The sequence below is a fragment of the Gopherus evgoodei genome, chromosome 8 (assembly GCF_007399415.2).
Source record: "Gopherus evgoodei ecotype Sinaloan lineage chromosome 8, rGopEvg1_v1.p, whole genome shotgun sequence".
Classification (NCBI taxonomy): domain Eukaryota; kingdom Metazoa; phylum Chordata; order Testudines; family Testudinidae; genus Gopherus; species Gopherus evgoodei.
In genome coordinates this window covers 66,678,642-66,694,126 of record NC_044329.1, presented here as the reverse complement: position 1 = coordinate 66,694,126, position 15,485 = coordinate 66,678,642, and positions in this window count along the sequence as shown.

Below are 15,485 nucleotides of genomic sequence, written 5' to 3'. Positions count from 1 at the left end.
ATTGCCACATGAAAATTCCCCAACCTTGATTAAAATGGAAATACTAAGGTGCTGGTGTTAGACTACCCTAACAGGGCAGATATTACCAACTTCCATGTCAGGTTCAGGAAACCATACTAGGGTCCAAAGGCCTCAATATATTTACTCTATTTACAAGGGGGTTGAAGGACAGCCTATGGGTCTGGCAGCATTTTTTAAAAGGATATCCCAGTGTCTCATGCTGGCGGTCAGAATCTATTTTCAGGGAATGTTCACTTCGATACTTTTGGTGGTATTGAATTTGGTGTATTTTTGAGTGGAAATTGCCACAGATCTGGTCCTCCACAAGGAATTTTGGGGTGAAATGTCTTCTAAGCAATCATTTTTTCCCCATTCTGGTGGCAGTTCTTATGTGGGGTGAAAGATTCAGGAATCAGCAGGTTTGTGTCTGGTTTGAAAATCAAACCATGCTTCAGATTATCAGCAGCCAGCTGCAGTGGTCTTCTAGGTTCATGTTGCTGAAGTGTACATTTTTGCTAAGGTGCCTAATCTTGGATATCCATTTAACTGTTTGTTTTAGCACATCCTTCAAACTGAGAACTGTATCGTTGATACTTTGTCCTGTTTCCAGGAGGATAGGTCCTTAGACATAACACAATGCTATTATTTCTGTGGACCCATGGTATGGCAGCAATGGGATGGGAAGAGTAATTAGTTGCCCCCTAGGAAATGCAGAAGTTACCATGATGTTTTTGTGATTCCATGTGTTTCATGGTATCTCATCTTCCCGTACCATGGCTCATATCAAAAGGAGCAGCTTCCAACATTTCTTCCAACTGTAACCATCTACAGTACCCTCTGAAAGAGCAGTCCTCTCATTCTGTGCCTGTTTGGCTGTTTTCCATGAACCATATAGGGTTTTGAGAGGGATCAGACCCTCTATAGGTAGACACTTGCTCCCAATCACCATGATGCTGTTTCAGCCCTTTAGAATATTAACTCCAAATGCTCCAGTCAAGGCCATTAGTTTAAAGACTCCACACTGTTTCATGGTTTATTTCCAATCTCCTATTGCCTTGATAAAATAATGCAGCACATATATGTGTTGTGCTAAGATTGTGCAGTAAAATGATTATTTTTCATTTTATCGTAAATATTGTTGGAAAGATTTGCATAAATTTCTAACTTTAGACTAAGTTTATAATTTGCATTAATGACTTGGCATTCTTTTGCTTAAATCATTGCAGCAATCTGAATAACAAATGGCTCTATTATAAGCAATGGGAATTAAGCACTTCTAACATACCACTGCAAAACTATGTTAATTACATTTAATAGCACTTAATGGAAATATGGAATAGATTTAACAGCCTTTGAAAGTATTTATTTTCTAAAGTTATAAAAATTGTATTATAGTTAATAAATTTTTGGGATTTGTTCTTTTTCCATTTAAACTGGTCTATCCTGAGTTGTTTAACCAGATGAAATGTTACTTATTTATATTCACAATACTGTAGTGCATTTCGCAAAACCGTTCCTTTTAAATGGAAACAAAGCACACTGAGGACTTCAGCCTTCATAGCTATCTCCCTGAGTAATTTAACAAGTACAACACTGACTGGAAAAGAGTCTTTAAAGGAGAATTGAAAAGCAATTGTTACCATGCAATTAAAAATAATAATCTAAGAGTGACACCATCAGTTCCTAAGAAAAGATCTAGTCAATGAACTTTGCACAAGATGAGCAGTGTGTGCACTGAAGGAGGGAAAAATATAACATCCCCCATATCCGTTATTAATACTATTTCCATGGTCCATAGCTACAGCCAGGACTTACTACCCTAGTTTTCCACATCTCTCCTCAAATGCATGGCTTGGGGTGAGTGCATCCTACTGGCCACAGTCCTATCCATTCCCTGGACTCTGTGGCATGCAGAAGACTGCTTGTATGATGTGTCTATGGCATAGCTGACCCAGGCAATTGAACCACAGCAGTTCTGATCCATGACTTCTCTTCAGCTGATAGAGCTTGCCCCAGCTGAGTATTTACGTTACACCAGTCCATCACTCTGACATTTCCACAGGATTATTTATATTTTTCTACATTGTTTAAATACTATAAAAAAGGCTCACTTACCCCAGACACACATGGGAAACCTAACTCCATTTTGCAGAAGCAAGTAAAGAAGACTTAATTAGATGATCAACATTACACCTCATGCAGATGGCAATAATTGAACACAATTAAAAAGACAGCACAATTAGTATTCTAGTGAGACTATCATCTTCTTATAAACATGATGAAAGTTGTGGTGCTTGATAATGAATATTGCTTTGGATTCAAAACTGTGTTTTATATATAGGATTCTTGTGATGGAGGAAAAAAGATAGGTTCAGCACACTTCCCTGTAGACACGAGGCTTGTGATTGCAAATCATTAAGGCTGAATGGATCTAATTGCCAAACAACAGAGCAACTGTCACAAGGCCATGTTCTTAGATGGCCTGGCTGACTGACTAGGAAAAACTAGTCTGAGGGAAAAGGAAAGACTTTGTGCCTAGGCTCTGTAATGAAGTCCACTGAACAATATGGGAAATAGGCTCAGGAACACACAGGAAAGGTAAGAATTTGAGAAAAAGGAAGTTTTTTTCTAAACAGGAGAGCAGTTTGGGAGACTCTTCAGAAGACAGACTAGGTCTCAAGAGCTCCTGGGCATCCTAAAACAATGTAAGTTTTGTCCCTTGTCCTGTAACTCAGCAGGACTCATGGAAATATGAAGGTGATAGGCTATATCAGTTACTTTTGGATAATAGATAGACTCCTTTCCCAGTTCAGATATCTTTTAAAATAAAATGTTTTCTAGGCAAGTTATGCAATTATAGATACATTTAAGGAATATTTGAGCAGGGCTGGCTCTAGGGTTTTTGTTGCCCCAAGCAAAAAAACAAAACAAAAAAACAAAAAAAAATCTACCTGGAATGCCGCCTCAAGCATGTGCTTTGTTTGCTGGTGCCTAGAGCCAGTCTTGTATTCGAGGCACTTGTAGGATACAAAGTTTGTGTGAAGGAAAGCAGTACTATAGAGTACAGAGGCTAAGTAAGGGAGTGGCATTAAATGAGAATGATTAGATAAAGGCAGGGACATTGCTTGCACAGCCTTGCATGTGGTAGCTTGAGTAGATGAGAAGTTTAGTTTTGATGATGAAGATGTATTATCACTGAAGTGAATCTGAGAGAGGGTTGCCATGTTGAGCAAAGTTGGTAAGCATGGTGACAGAATTCTGGACAAAATGGAGGGATGTGTGATGGAAGCCAGGAAGGCTGAAAGGAAGGAGTGTGCAGTAACCCAAGTCTGGTTTCATCAAGTCATAAAAATATGTTTTGGCAGTAGGTGTGGAAAGGAATTAGTGACATCTGTTAAACAGACTAGAGATTAGAGTAGAAGGAGAAGGAAGCTGATGAAAGATTACATTGTACTGCAGTACATTGCACCACAGTTCCACTTTAAACCAGCACATTGGATGCTTCATCTTGTACTACTTTCACAACCATATATGCAATATATTTTGATATACACTATATCTGAATAGTTTTATAGTAAATAAATTGAACAAAGGTTACTACAATGTGTAAACTAGGCCTGCAGCATAATGCATTTCTCTAAAGGCACTGGTTTCTTTATCAAGATTTTTATCTTTTCCAGGATACAGAAATAAATTACTTTTATGTAGATTTACTTATTCACTTAGGGGCTTTATTTTTTGAGCCTCTATCTTTAAAATAGCATGTATGTTTTAATAGCTAAACGTTTTCATGGATGAATTCTCTCTTTATGCAGTCATGTTTGAAAAGGAATACCAACCTTATGAATAGCATGGAGACAAGTGAGTAGAGAGAAGATGCATATATATTAAAGGCCTTTAGATTTTGGTCTCATACAATAGATAGAAGAGCCACTGTACTTTTAAGTTCAGCTTATAGGTTCTACATCAATAAAATGTCTCAAATTGGCTAGTTAAGTCATTTCTAAAATACCAGAAAATTGTGAATTAATCTATAAAGCTTCATGAAATACTGATTTTTCTACAGATATTTAAAAAGAGTACTGTAACAGGTTGCAGACTCACCACCACAGCATCTGCTGCTGTTTGCTACGGGAATTAGCTCTGGTCCAGCTCCAGAGCACCCTCTGTGGGTAGTGTCTTGTGGATGGTATCTTGTTCTACTCTGCTGTTTTGGACCCACGTTGCTCCCCTGCTCAGCAGTGTCCTCTTCAGGACACTGACCTCTGGCAGTAACCAATACTTCTTTCTCACCTCCATTCCAGGCATCATGGTAGTCCTTTGGCTTGCACCCACCGCAGGGGCCAAAGTCTAGTCCCTCACTTCAGCAACAAGTTGTAGTCTGTATTAGCAACGCTCATTCATGGCCAGGTGCAGTGCAAAGGGGAAGGGGTGGGTGAACCCAGTCCCACCCTCTATTCTGGGTCCTGACCCAGGGACCTTTTAGCAGCAGCCTCTCTGCCCTCCTTCTCTCCCATTGTCTGCTTACCATCCTTGGCCCACTTCCCCTTGGCCCTTGCACTTTCTTGGCCCTTTCTGGCAAGGGCCTGCAGCCTAGAAGGTAACAGGCTAGAGCTCACCCTCCACTCCACTGAGCCTACCCAGCACTGTTCTATATCAGGTGCTATCGCTGGGAGCCAGTCCTCCTCCCTTGCTTGTCAGGAAGAGATTCCCCTCTGCTCTACTAGGCAGCTTCTTATTTCTGGGCTGCCCCAGCATCTGCCTCCTGTCTGACTCCTAATAAGCCTTGCCCTAATTGTCTGCAGGTTTCCACAGCCTCCCTGACTGCTTCTGCCCCACCCCCTGCTGGAGTGGGCTACCTGCACAACTACAAGAACAAACTGCAAAGTCTTGGTCAAGTGACTGATCTTTATTTACACAAGAAGCCTCATGGAAGTCAGTGGAACTGATTATGTAACTATGACTTTGCATGACTGGGCCCTTATTATGTGGGCAAAATAATCTTTTACATCTGTTAATGGTTACTGGTAGAGCTGGTTTCCAACAGAATACTTTGCCATTGGAAAATGCAGATTCAATGAAATTGACACGTTACAGGAATGTATTGTTTTCATTGACATTTTGGATCAAAAAGGATCAAAGAGTTTTGTTCCAATAAGGTTTAAGTACTTCATTTCCATTTTATTGTTCTGACTTTTATAATATATTGCAATATTTTAAATAGTAATAGCATAATATAAACGTCGAACAAAATTGAAATGAAGCACTTCAACTTCATCAAAATGAAACACTTCAATAAGGGCATTTTAATATTTCTAAAAAAATTTGTTTTGTGAGGAATTTCAAAATTTTGATTTCTCATTCTGATTTGAGGGTCGGGGGGGGGAGAGGTAGGAAGTGTTAAATGGTACAAATCCTAGGGGAGAAAGAGGGCCTAGTTTTCAGAAGTACTGAGTATCCACAACTTCAACTGACAATTTTAACAATGTGTTTTCTGAAAATGAGGCCCAATTTTTTAAATTCCTTTAACAAATAAAAACCGAAAACAAAGTTAGATTTTCATGTTTCTATTCTACTGAACCAACTTTAAAAGCCTAATTACCCAGCAATCTGAAGAGCTGCTTTTGCCAAAACACCTTCATGCACCAGCAAAACAGGTCTCTCGAGGACACGCTTAGGAACTTTTAGCCCAGGGACTGTGGTATCTGCTTTCAGATAAAAGAGGACTATCAATGAAAAAAGAGCAGCAGTTCACAAAATTCCTTTGATGGATGGGTGACTCAAACCTGCCTCAACTGCATAGCGTTTTATGAATTACAACACACTGTTTAAATAGATACATTATTTAAATGGAACTTGTTAATACACGCTCTTTTCAATACAGAGATGTGACTCTTAAGTGTCACCTAATAAACCATGATTTCATTTATTTGTACTTCTTTCTCCAGAGAGCTGGTACAATAAGTAAGTATGCAAATCCAATGCTAGGTACATGACATAGCCTGCACAGGCACTGGCTTTTGGTTTTGCCACTGGGTGCTTTCCCCCTTCCAGTATCACTGTGTGCTAGTTACATGTTGCTGCCACTTACTGGTAGCTTGTGGGTGCTGAACACCCTGCTTTTTTTGGGGGGGACGGGGTGCTTGAGCCCCAGAGCACCCACAGAATTGGTGCCTATGACAGCCTATTTACTTCATTGTTTCCTTGCTTCTGAGAATCAGAAAAAACACTTTTGCTGCCGTAATATTACATCATAGGTGTTTTTATTGGTTATTGATATAGCAGCAATGCCCAAAATATACCACATGGTTTCCTAACTGACCTGTATCAAAGAGCTTTTGGTCTAAAGAAGAATCAGATGAGGAGAGGGGGAGAAGAGAGGAGAACACACAAGCAAAGTGATTGGAGGTAATGTCATCTTAATTCTATTTTATTATTATGGGCCAGAGATGGGATAAGAGGGAATAGCAGGAGGGGGTGAGATGGTAGGAGCACGATAGCATGAACAGAGTGGAAGTAGAAGAAGGATACTGCAAGAAAAGGAGGGGACAGGAAGTAAGGAGAGGATCATGGTGAGTAAGGTAAGCAGCTCAGGGGCTGTGAGGGAGATAGATAGGAGAAGCTTGAGGGGAAAAACAAAAACAAAAACAAAGAAAGCTGTCCAGACTTTAAATTGCAAAGTGCAATCTGCTGGCATCATTGGGACTGGGAGCTGCAAGATTAGGGAGGACATAGGGGCCCACTAAGCCTCTCTCCACCCTACATCTATACAGATGCTCATGGGCTCCAGCCACAGGGCTTCTCTGTGCTTCATTCTCCTGTCTATATGACTTGAGAAAGGTAATACTTCAGATCTCCCGGAGGGATACACCCTAGATTTTAACAAAATGAAATTTAACTGTTAAACGTGATTAATGAAGACAGGGCAAGGGGCTTGTCTGTAAACAACACTTCCATCAGTGTTTATCATTTGAAAGACAAATGCCTGGGAAGTCTCATGCCTGATCTTTGGGTCCAGGTATGACAATTCTTGAAGGCTCACATTTACCTATAAACTCATTTTCCTGAAAGTTTGATAAACAATAGCGGACGCAAAGGGGCCAGTTCTCTTCTCATACTACCTACATACAAGCAGTCACTCCTGACCTACAGAGGTGTGAGTGAGCTCATGTTCAGGTCCAACACAACAAAACTCAGACCTATCTATTACACAACACATATTGTTCATGTGAATACACTGCCCTTTGCAATGTTTACTGAAAGGATATGGGAAATAAGAACAAAACCAAATATTTGTACTGGGTGGTGCTCATAAACAATTACAGGTATTTACTGTTCACATATACATGCCAGTGCCTGTAATCATCAAAAGCAGCAAATATCATTGTATGGTATTTGTTCTCCAGATAAAGGAAAAAGTCACATACACAGTGATTCAAGCTATAGCCTGAGCTATTCATTGAGAATGCAGAAGCCTGAAAGAAATATTGAACAACAGTGGACTAGTAATTACCAAGGCTCCGTATGAAGAGGGCTAAAAATCTAGTTTACTAATCTAATGCTTCATCAGTGTTTCACAAACACACATTTACTTTTCACTGTCAGCACATATTTGCAGAATCCCGCGTTATGGAACTGAGTCACAAAGCAGCTGCCATTCCAATCAATAGAGACATGATTTTAGGAATTTTTGATATTGTGTTTCTCCAGCATCAAACCCTGTGTCTAATAGTCACAAACATGCCAAGTGACAAACCCATTGGGTTTGGGTAGGGTAGAGACTTTGGCCTCATTTCTCTCATAGGCTATCCCCAATAGGAGGTTCAGGTCAGACTGGGGACCTTTCTTGCTAGGACTCCTCCTTGCTGCTGCTCCTTTAAGATTCCTAGAGAGAGTTGTGGCCTTTTATAAATGACACCCTGGAAGGACTTTGGCCCCAGAAACCAACTGGCAGCCAATAGAGATCACAGGAATAACATGCTGTCATCTTAAGAAGCAGACTGCTGCATTCTTAACTGGCTGTGATTTCTAAATGCTTTTAGTATGTACCCCTATGGAGACAGCATCATGATAGGGTAACCCTGAGCAGGGCCGGTACAACCATTTAGGAGACCTGGGCGGTCGCCTAGGGTGCTGGGATTTGGAGGGCGCCATTTTCTTGGGCAGCGACCACGGCGGCCGGATCTTCAGCCACCCCAGTTGCTACTGGCATTTAGGTGGAGGGAGCTGGGGCAGGGGATAGCAGGGAGAGCTGCCTGCAGCAAGTAAGAGAGGGGGCAGCACGCAAGGGAACTCCCTGCCCCCGCTCACCCCTGCCCCACCTCCTCCCTGAGCACACCGTGGCTGCTTCACTTCTCTCGCCTACCAGGCTTGCGGTGCCTAAGCTGATTGGCACCGCAAGCCTGGGAGGCAGGAGAAATGAAGCAGTGACGGTGTGCTCTGGGAGAAGGAGGGGCAGGGGTGAGCTGCTTCACTTCTCCTGCCTCCCAGGCTTGTGGCGCCAATCAGCTTAGGTGCCACAAGCCTGGGAGGTAGGAGAAGTGAAGCAGTGACTGTGTGCTCGGGGTGCTTGTGCACAGAGCAGGGATGAGCTGGGGCGGGGCGGTGGGGAGCTGCTGCAAGGGGGGGCGCCTCAGGGCGGGGGGGCGCAGGGTGGGGGGGGCGCAAAGTGGAAGTTTCGCCTAGGGCACGAAACATCCTTGCACCGGCCCTTACCCTGAGATCAAAATGTCGTGGATAAGCATGGTGAGGATACCTCCAAATGAAAAACAGTGCAGTCTTCCTGCTTAATGAAAGCATACACTATCCTGTGCAAACTGTAAAGAATCACAGGAAGAGTTCCAATCTTCTAATTCTGAGTTAGAAACTTCACTATGCGATAAGAAAACCTCTGGTCACTCTCTCTGGCACTTGTCATTAATATCTTAAATAACTGTCTAAACAAAAAGTGTTAGGATGGACAGCTTGATCTTCATCCAGGAGGAGAGCAAACTGACAGCACTAGCGTAGCTTCTGTTGTCCATCTAGATTTAAAACCAAATTGCTGGGGTTCAAAGCAATCTGAGTCCCAACAGACAACATTGTTCCACCCTCTCAGACATCCACAACTGGGCACTGAAATGATCCAGCCATGACAACTAAGAACTGGAATACAAACCTCCAAAGAAACAACTCACCCAAGTCAATCCACAGCATGCCCCACCTCCACCTACAATCCTCTCTGCCTTCCAGAACTCACCCAGACAAAAAGAACCATTTCTCAAAGGCTAGAAACAGTAAACAAAATCAATCCCCAAGTCCCAGAGAAAATCAATCCCACTCCTTTGCCCAAAGCTTTTACTTCCTGCAGTGGAATAGTTTTTTTCAAAGGCCATAGGAAATGGGTAGAACACAGCATATTCCATTTCCTCACCATGAAACATGCCACCACTGCCAGAAAAGGAGCATTGAACATCCATTGCTCCTCTCCAACAGCCAGAGATACATACAAATCCATAAACACTGATTGGACTGCAGTGTATATAATAGACTCATAGACTCATAGACTCTAGGACTGGAAGAGACCTCGAGAGGTCATCGAGTCCAGTCCCCTGCCCTCATGGCAGGACCTAATACTGTCTAGACCATCCCTGATAGACATTTATCTAACCTACTCTTAAATATCTCCAGAGATGGAGATTCCACAACTTCCCTAGGCAATCTATTCCAGTGTTTAACTACCCTGACAGTTAGGAACTTTTTCCTAATGTCCAACCTAAATCTCCCTTGCTGCAGTTTAAGCCCATTGCTTCTTGTTCTATCATTGGAGGCTAAGGTGAACAAGTTTTCTCCCTCCTCCTGATGACACCCTTTTAGATACCTGAAAACTGCTATCATGTCCCCTCTCAGTCTTCTCTTCTCCAAACTAAACAAATTCAATTCCTTCAGCCTTCCTTCATAGGTCATGTTCTCAAGACCTTTAATCATTCTTGTTGCTCTTCTCTGGACCCTCTCCAATTTCTCCACATCTTTCTTGAAATGCGGTGCCCAGAACTGGACACAATACTCCAGTTGAGGCCTAACCAGTGCAGAGTAAAGCGGAAGAATGACTTCTCGTGTCTTGTTTACAACACACCTGTTAATGCATCCCAGAATCATGTCTGCTTTTTTTGCAACAGTATCACACTGTTGACTCATATTAAGCTTGTGGTCCACTATGACCCCTAGATCCCTTTCTGCCATACTCCTTCCTAGACAGTCTCTTCCCATTCTGTACGTGTGAAACTGATTGTTCCTTCCTAAGTGGAGCACTTTGCATTTATCTTTATTGAACTTCATCCTGTTTACCTCAGACCATTTCTCCAATTTGTCCAGATCATTTTGAATTTTGACCCTGTCCTCCAAAGCAGTTGCAATCCCTCCCAGTTTGGTATCGTCCGCAAACTTAATAAGTGTACTTTTATGCCAACATCTAAATCGTTGATGAAGATATTGAACAGAACCGGTCCCAAAACAGACCCCTGCGGAACCCCACTTGTTATACCTTTCCAGCAGGATTGGGAGCCATTAACAACTACTCTCTGAGTACGGTTATCCAGCCAGTTATGCACCCACCTTATAGTAGCCCCATCTAAATTGTACTTTCCTAGTTTATCTATAAGAATATCATGCGAGACCGTATCAAATGCCTTACTAAAGTCTAGGTATATCACATCCACTGCTTCTCCCTTGTCCACAAGGCTCGTTATCCTATCAAAGAACGCTATCAGATTAGTTTGACATGATTTGTTCTTTACAAATCCATGCTGGCTGCGTTACAATTTTTGTTATTGTTAACTTATTAAATAGGGACAATCAGCTTCCATTTTGTGTTTAAATACAGTTTGCTATCATGACGCATGTGCACAGTGCCCTCATCTGTCTGAGACCTTACATCTGTCTTATCATAGAATATCAAGGTTGGAAGGGACCTCAGGAGATCATCTAGTCCATCCTGCTGCTCAAAGCAGGACCAATCCCTGGACAGATTTTTGCCCCAGTTCCCTAAATGGCCTTCTCAAGGATTGAACTCACAACCCTGGGTTTAGCAGGCCAATGCTCAAACCACTGAGCTATCCCTCCCCTGAAAAAATTGTGGAAACTTGCAGTTGGGACCTGCACTTACTTCTCAACAGCGTTTTTAGTATAGGCTGGGTTGGTAGAGAATGAGGTGCGGGTGAAGGGGTGGTGGCTTTACAAGGGCACTGTGCATAGCGCTGCAGCAGACTTGCATGCAGATGTGTGTGCATAGGGTGCAGCCTGGCTCTCTACCATACCCTTTGCTCGATGTTAATGTCGTTCCCTTATCTTCTTCTTACCTTAATATAATAAAGGTCATTCAGACTGAAAGTATACTGCTGATGCTTGCAAAGAAACACATCATAAATCAATGCCAATCAAAGAGGTGATTCTTGGGTGGTACCTTCCCAGCCAATCTATTCCTTCTCCTTGGAGCTCATGCTCCTGGGAAAAAGTGAACAAAAAACTCATACCCTTTCCATCTAAAGGAGCAGAGGTGCAAAACCATACACATACATCCAACCCATTTGTTCTTACAGAATTCTCCTCTTAGAGAAGGGACAATAGGTACATCTGTAAAGGCCAGTGGATTTAGACAGACAATACATCCTAATTCCCATCATACTGCAGTGTCCCCACAGAAATTATGACCATTGTTAATTACCCAAGTTAGTGTAGTGACAAGGGTGCATCACTTTACCAATAGCAAAAAACAAGCAAACAAAAGCCTTGTATCATCTCTCCTCCTTAGCCTTCCCCATGAACCTATCATTATGAAAAGCACCATGGGATCTTTAATGGCCATATGCGATCATGGCCTTGGTTGTACATCTTTCTCCCGAATATGGCACTCCAGCAGCGCAGTGCCTCCTAATGACATATTCTGGCCAGGCAGAGGGGAAGTGCCTCCTATGGGCTCTGAAAAATATTTTCCAAACTCAGTTTCCTTGTCAGTCTCCAGTGAAAATACTGATCAAGTCCCGCACTGCTTAGCTCATGAGAGCTGAGTGATGACAGCAGAAATAGGGTGATCATATTTCCCAAAGGGAAAATGGGACACCCTGTGGGGCTCACCACTCACCCTGCCTGTTCCCCCCGCCCACGCAAGGCTGGGGCTGGCATCACAGCTCACCCTGCCTACTCCCCGTGCAAAGCTGTCATCCCTCACCCCCAATGAGGCTGTCAAAAAAGTCAGGATCGTTGGGACAGGGCTTAAAAATGGGACTGTCTTGGCCAAAATGGGACATATGGTCACCTTACAGCAGAAGGCAGTTCAGTTATAGACAAAGCAATAAAATTCCATGCAAGGCCAAAGTGATTATTTCCATCTGACATATACTGTAGCATGTACAACATCATCAAACATTTCACCCTTTAAAGATAAAATAGACAATCATTTTTAATATTAGTTTGGAATGCAGGGGAGTTCATGTTAAAACCATAAAACCTGTACAGATGTCTGAATAACAAAAACTGGTAAATACAAAAACATTGCTGTGGTTAGCAGGCACCTGAAATGAATAGTTTTGTAATGGCTCCATCTTATGGTCAAATGGAAAGTGACATCCTGCTTTAAATTACAAAATGTGTATTATTCCAGAATATTAATCCCATTAACATGAAAAATGTTGGTGGCAGGAGAAGACTGACAAATAAGAAGAGCAGTTTTTATCCCTTAGCCTACATGGAATTTCTTTCGTGGGGTCTGGGTTTCATGGGGCAATAATAATGGATGGGAGGCGTTGCCACAAACAGTGTGTGGCTGGCTCCCCCCAGATGGGATAATATTTCAAGTGGAAATCCAGATACATGTTTCTGCAGATCAGAGTAATGGTAACTCCCCATATGCTGTTATAATCCTGGTCCTCTTGGGGAAGCCATGCTGTCATAAGGTAAAGGAGAGCTAAAGGAGCTGGGTCTCTGTGTAGATGTTCCTAATCTCGGTGGTTACATTCTTGAGAACCCAGGAGTCTATGATATCATGTCTACACAAGTCAAATCTGGATTCATTTTTAACTGATGAAATTCAAACAAAGAAATGGGAAAACTCCAAATAATAAGACTCATGGTGCTTATAAAACCTTATTTTTGAACAGGAAATCCCTCAGGTAATATCCAAAAGTAAATCTGTTTCTTGATTTTAATGTAGGCAAGTAAGTATGAGAATGAAATGATTGTTTCTTCTGTAATAGCAGCTTCATTTGGAGTATTCAAAATAAAAGGAAGGATTTATTATTATTTTTTTTTGGCATGAATTCTTCCCCCAGTTGATATTCTGGAATGAAAACTCAATTCATAGCTGTTATGAAGAAAGGAGTCTTTTGTTCTGTAATTTATATTAAAGACTATCTGATTGATATATATTTTTAAATAAAAGTCTTCACAAAACTGTTATTCAGATCAAGTGCAACATAAATTAACATAAATATAATTACAGGTCTTAATATGTGGGTAGTTCATAAATAGCTAGTCTTTGGAATTAGTCTCTCTGAAAGCCTTATTTTGTGGATTCCTGTAAAAGCAGCAGGATTCCAGATGCTACTGATCATTCTACCCTTCTCTCCCCCCCTCTTTATTAAGGTAATCACAAATGTGCATCATTTATTTCAGCTACACATGCCATGCATATCTTGACCTATATAAAAGCTTTCACCATTCTCCAGAGGCATGAACACAGAGTTCCCAGTCATGCATTGGGATCAACACATGGTATAATCCCTGCACTCACAATCAGCTCCTTTGAAACCAGTGAGGCATGTGCTCACACAGGGCTCATTGGAGGATTGGGGCCAAAGAGATAACATAATGAGAAGGAATGGACTGGGGTGTTCCAAGGACTACATGGGTCTTCAAACAATCTGATCTCTGCACAGGATTGTTCAGACCAGGATATATTTATTTTTACTCTACAGGAAAATTTCTACAGAATTTAAAATAATATATCCTTCCTGTGGTGATGTGTTTTGTTTGAGCGTTTTGTTTTGAAATCCTCCAATAGAATTTAATAGATAATTACTTAGTGTATTCCACTGAGATGCAGGTCACTTTACTGTGAATGTAGGATTGATCCAGAAAAATCAGGATAAGTGGACTGACTGCTGCTAGTTCTGTAATTTGACCAGTAACACCAAGAAGCTTGCCCTAGCCACTGCGTTTGCCCATGGGAGTATAGTAAGTATAATAAAGTTCCAAGAACCATTTAATCGAGGACTAGTTTTATTAAGAAAAGATGCAGAAAAGTCAAAATAATACAAACAAAGAGTTACTTAGGCCTATCCCACTTCCCTCCAGGTATTCCCAGTGAGGCAGCACTTCCTGGCTATCACATAGTTCTGCCAGAATTTCAGATTAAAACCAAGAGCACGCCTTTATATAGTCTGCAGGCAATCACATGATGCTTAGTCAGTTGTCTATTTTCCATCACACCCAGTCTCAAGATTATAATTCCCAGCAACCACTAGTCTTAAAGGGCCACATTATAAAGGAACACGTTGCTAGGATGCACACAGGGATGTGATGAAGGACCAGTTATCTGTTCTACTCACCTTTAGCAGAAATTCCCAATTTAGATCCGGTTTTCAAAGAAACGTCAAGGAAGCCACAAACTCTCTAGTTCTTCAAAGGTTTGAAATTAAAAGGGAAAGGAAATTTTTCTTTTAGATAAGGATCTCTTAAAATTTTCCATTTAAAAATCAAATCTAAACAATCAAATCCAACAAATATATGAAGTGAAAAATATATACTACTGGGTTTGTATCCATCAATTCCAACCTCAACTAAAAGAATATGCTACCCCCTCGACCTTCTGCATTTAACCACCATGTATAAAAAAAGAAAAGTGCTTTAGGTATATCCATTAACTGAATGTATTCAGAATTACATTCTGGCAACCCTATTGGGCAAGAATGTTTATATTGTATATACCTGCAAACCTCTCTCATCTCCGAAAAAAAACCTTTGTTCAGATATGGTTAGATATGTAAAGTTAGATTCAGGTTGGTTTTGCGTGCGTGCGTGCGTGTGTGTGTGTGGTCAGATTAATAAAATGACTGTGGCACTGATGTATATAATATTTGCAGTATCTACCATAATGGGATCTTGGTCTTGATTGGAGCCTCTACATATTACTATACTAGTACTAATAATGATGATGACTCAGAAGAGTGAAAGTTTCCACACTCAATTATGACTTATGTTGCCAGCCAAAATTCAGCTCAAAATAGTAGGAACAACAACAAGAACAACAAAAAAAACCAAAACACATACACACACACAAAAAAACGAAGAACAACTCCCCCACCCAAAAAACAACAGTGTGTTGTCAACTTCTATGAAATTAGTCTAGTGGTTAATGGACAAGTGTCCACATCACAGATTCCACCATCATAATTTTCATTCTTATTGACCTGGAAATTGAACTTCCATCCCAGCACAAGCCCTGGTTTAAG